We start from the raw sequence: 3972 nt of genomic DNA, 5'->3' as shown, positions 1-3972 counted from the left end.
TTTTAGTGTGAACAAGTTGAAAGGCATGAGCAGAGAAACTAATGCACAGGTTCCTTTCCCTTCAAAGGGTAGTCTAGCTCTCAGCTTGCCATCCCTGCATAGCTACCACACATCAACCCTTTCTGTGGTATGGTTAACAAACCAATCCTTGAGGTAAGGGCCAGGGGCTTGGGTCACATCATAGATGATGTTGCACCAGCTGAAGTCCTGCATATCCCAAACTTGAACATGCCTGTAAAAACAGGTGTAATTTTCATGTTAACTTTTAGCATTTGGAGGCAAAGATTTACAGGCCTCACTTGGAGGGTCAGTGAAGTGCTCGTAAACAACTGAAAGCCTGAAGTGGGGGAGTTGTTGGTGGAGTGGAGTCTTCAGGCTTGTGGTTGGTTCACTGTCGGAGTGTTTTCCAGACTGAAGCAGAGTCATTAGCTGAAAACAGTTTTTGGACCTGAAAGTCTTTCAAACTGTCTCTGTCCCCACTCTGAAACACTTCCTGCTGTAAACCAGAGCTCGTCATTATTCTAACTCACCCTGGTGTTTGATGCTGTGCAGCTGTCCTCACAGAAGCTGACGTCACAGGTTATCACAGCATCTCTATAATAATTATTAAATCTGGTTCTTGTCATTCTCTTACTGAATAGAGAGAACACGACTCAGTTAATCAAAATATTTATAATTTTTATTTAATTATCTCCCAGAAGAGAGAGACCTGCACAGCCCAAAAAGCCAGTTGCAAAATCTCTAGCATTAGAAGCCAAAAATGTCAATCATATAGGTGTTATTTTAGTCCTTTACACGTCACACATAGTTTCAATCAAAAAAAACCTCCTTCTGTGTTACTAGTTCCACTTTTTCTGTCTGGTTTCCTGTATTTTATTAATATGTCTGTGCAGCTCTGCACTAAACTTCCTGTTTTTTAAACTTCCACTAACTTAAGCTTCTGCTGCTAAGGCGACCTGTCACCCTCTGACCTAGTTCTCTCTCACAGCTGGCCTTGCTTTATAGAGGCCTTTATTATTAACATACATAAAAGAATATAATCAGAAAATAAGCATTAAGAATATATGTTTATTCCGTAACATAATCCAAACTGTTGGTAACAATCCTGAAAACCTGCCAGTCGGTGCAGTCCAGACACACCTGCAGATTCTCCACAGCCTCATCAGTCCACTGCTTCAGTGTCTTTACAAAAGCCTTAGAGAGTTTCAGTTTGTGCCTGTTTGCAGGCATCAAGTAAACCATGACTTAGGTCTGCATTAGGTCTGAGAATCCTATGTATTGTGAGATGATGACCCTCTTACTATCAGCTCACCTTCAGCGTTTTTGCGTTTGTTCGTAACGCAAGAACAAACGTGTGGAAAAAGCGTGAGTCGTTATCACCAGAGATTTTGAGTGAAACCATTTTCAAACCTTGATTCACCCTATCATGTGGTTAGCTGCTGTCCCTATTAAAGAGCAAAGAGCCTTTCTTTCCACTTATTCCATGTAAAGGATGGCTACAATGAGTAAAAACATGGGAGCTAATTGCATATCCCTGTTTCTGTCTGTAGAAACCGTTGTTGTATTTAAAACTCTGGTTTCATCTGGATCAAGTGTAAGTTTGTGGACCTTGTTGGTGAAGTCAGCAGAGTTTTTGATGTGATGGTGTGTGTTCTCCACAAGGGGAGCTAGGATGGTGATGAGGTGCTTGGAAATGTTGTAGGTGGCTGAGTTTATGCTGCTGCCAATCCAATCCTTTGTGTATCTATGGAAGTCCATATATACAGGGTGCAGCATCCACCGGGTAAAGGTGGTGGTATGCAGGGAGCTCAGTGGCTTTTTCCCTTTCAACTTCTTGTTGCAGCTGATGACTTTCTTTTTGCTTCTGGGGTTTCACCTTGAAGCTTCATAGGTATTGTTGTCACTGAGTGTAGTAATGTTTATTTGCTCTGCTTCTTCTTGTCAGGGATAAAATACATATCTATACTTTTTATGTCCCAGCTGAGTAACAGGAGGAGAAGAGTCTGGTGGAGCAGCAGAGGAACAGTTTCAGCCATTTGGACTCAGCTCAGCCACTACAGAGGAAACGATGACTTCAACACAGGAGGTGAGAAAAATATCTCAGTTACTGTTATTGAAACTGTGCACAGCTGGTTGTTTTTTTGTTTTTTGTTTTTTTAAAAGCTCTGTTTGTATCTCTGTCACTGCAGGACCAACATGGAGCGAGAAGTCAGCGCTCTCAGGAGGCCGACAAACCTCACAGAAAAAAGAGAGAGAAAAAATACAGCTGTGAGGAGTGTGGGAAGGATTTTAGCCATCCTAAAAACTTGAAACCCCACCAACTCATCCACAGAGGAATTAAATCGTACAGCTGTGCTGAGTGTGGAAAATCTTTTACCCAGGCTGGACACTTAAAAACACACCAAATCACCCACAGTGGAGTTAAACCGTACATCTGTGACTTATGTGGAAATTCTTTTACTCAGGCTGGAAGTTTAAAAACACACAAATTCATCCACAGTGGAGTTAAACCGTTCAGGTGTGATTTGTGTGGAAAGTCTTTTACCCATCTCGGAAGCTTGAAAACACACCAGCTTATCCACAGTGGCGTTAAAGCGTACAGCTGTGACTTGTGTGGAAAATCTTTTAGCCAACCTGGACACTTAAAAACACACCAACTCATCCACAGTGGAGTTAAAGCACACAGCTGTGACTTGTGTGGTAAAGCTTTTACACGCAGTAGCCACTTAAGAAGCCATCAAGTTACCCACTCTGGAATCAAGCCGTACAGCTGCGACATTTGTGGAAAAAATTTTGCCCAGCCAGGGCACCGAAATATACACGTACGGATTCACACCAAAAATGATTTTTGCTTCTGTGATCAGTGTGGCAAACTGTTTGTGACACACAAAGACTTACAGCAGCACATGTTTACCCACACTGAGGAGAGACCTTATAAATGTGACCTATGTGTAAAGGCTTTTAAAGAGCCACGTTCCCTAAGAGTCCACCAACAGATTCACATCAGAAAGAAACTCTACAAGTGCAGTTACTGTGAGGTATGTATTTATATTTCTTTCTTTTTACAGTTGCAGTTATTTTGAAGTACAATGTGCATTTAGTTTAATTTCGAAACGAAATGAGACATGAAAACTCAGTGAATTCTGACACAAATCTCCTGAAACTTTACTGATGTTGGAAAAAAGTAAAGTTTTAAACCTTGTCTCATTTCTATGTATCTAACATTCAAAGTCCAATGGATCCATTAGAGAGTACCTTGGGGTTATTATCTTGTGGCATGCAGAGTAGAGCATCCAGGGGTTTAACATCCAATCTTCCCATTAAGTAGATTTCCAACGAATTAAGAGACATTTTCGGCCAGTAAGCTGAGTGTTATAATGTAAACAGTAAAATGTAATTGGACACTGGCAAAGATGCTCTTTATTTCAGGCAATGTTCAGGATAAAAATGTTAAAGGAATTCTCTGACTTACACTGTCTTTATTTAGAAGCAGAGCGACACAGATGGATCCAGTTCTCAACCCTGTCGTCAATGTGGTGGTGGGAAAGTGTGTCGTTGCGTTGTTTGTGCATAACATTTCAAACATCAAGAGAGCCTAAAACCACATCAGTGTAGACACACTGGGTACAAAATGAACTACTTCAACGAATGTGGAAGAGGCTTCCCCACATCAAGTCAATTAATAAAAAAGCAATTAACCATAAAGCACTATCTCCTTCACACTGGTATTCAAAAGCACCTTTGTGACCATTGTCAGTCATCCTTCATTACTGCACGTGACCTTAAAGTGCATAAATGAGTCCACACGAGAGAAACCATACAAGTGCAGACACTGTGACAGAAGCCTCCTACATCGGCTCATTGTAAACGTCATGAGATTACACATATTGAAGGGAACCTGCTAAGGAAGAATTTCATGGCTCTGAGTACCGTTTGGTTTTTTGTGATGTATATGAACAATAAACTTCCTGA

Source organism: Aulonocara sp. 'chitande type north' Nkhata Bay, linkage group LG9 (assembly GCF_057382095.1).
Source record: "Aulonocara sp. 'chitande type north' Nkhata Bay isolate Kocher_YH1m ecotype deep benthic linkage group LG9, A_spYH_male_GT1.1, whole genome shotgun sequence".
NCBI classification, from domain to species: domain Eukaryota; kingdom Metazoa; phylum Chordata; class Actinopteri; order Cichliformes; family Cichlidae; genus Aulonocara; species Aulonocara sp. 'chitande type north' Nkhata Bay.
The sequence above is the reverse complement of the archived record's forward strand: the minus strand, read 5'-3'. Positions refer to the sequence as shown.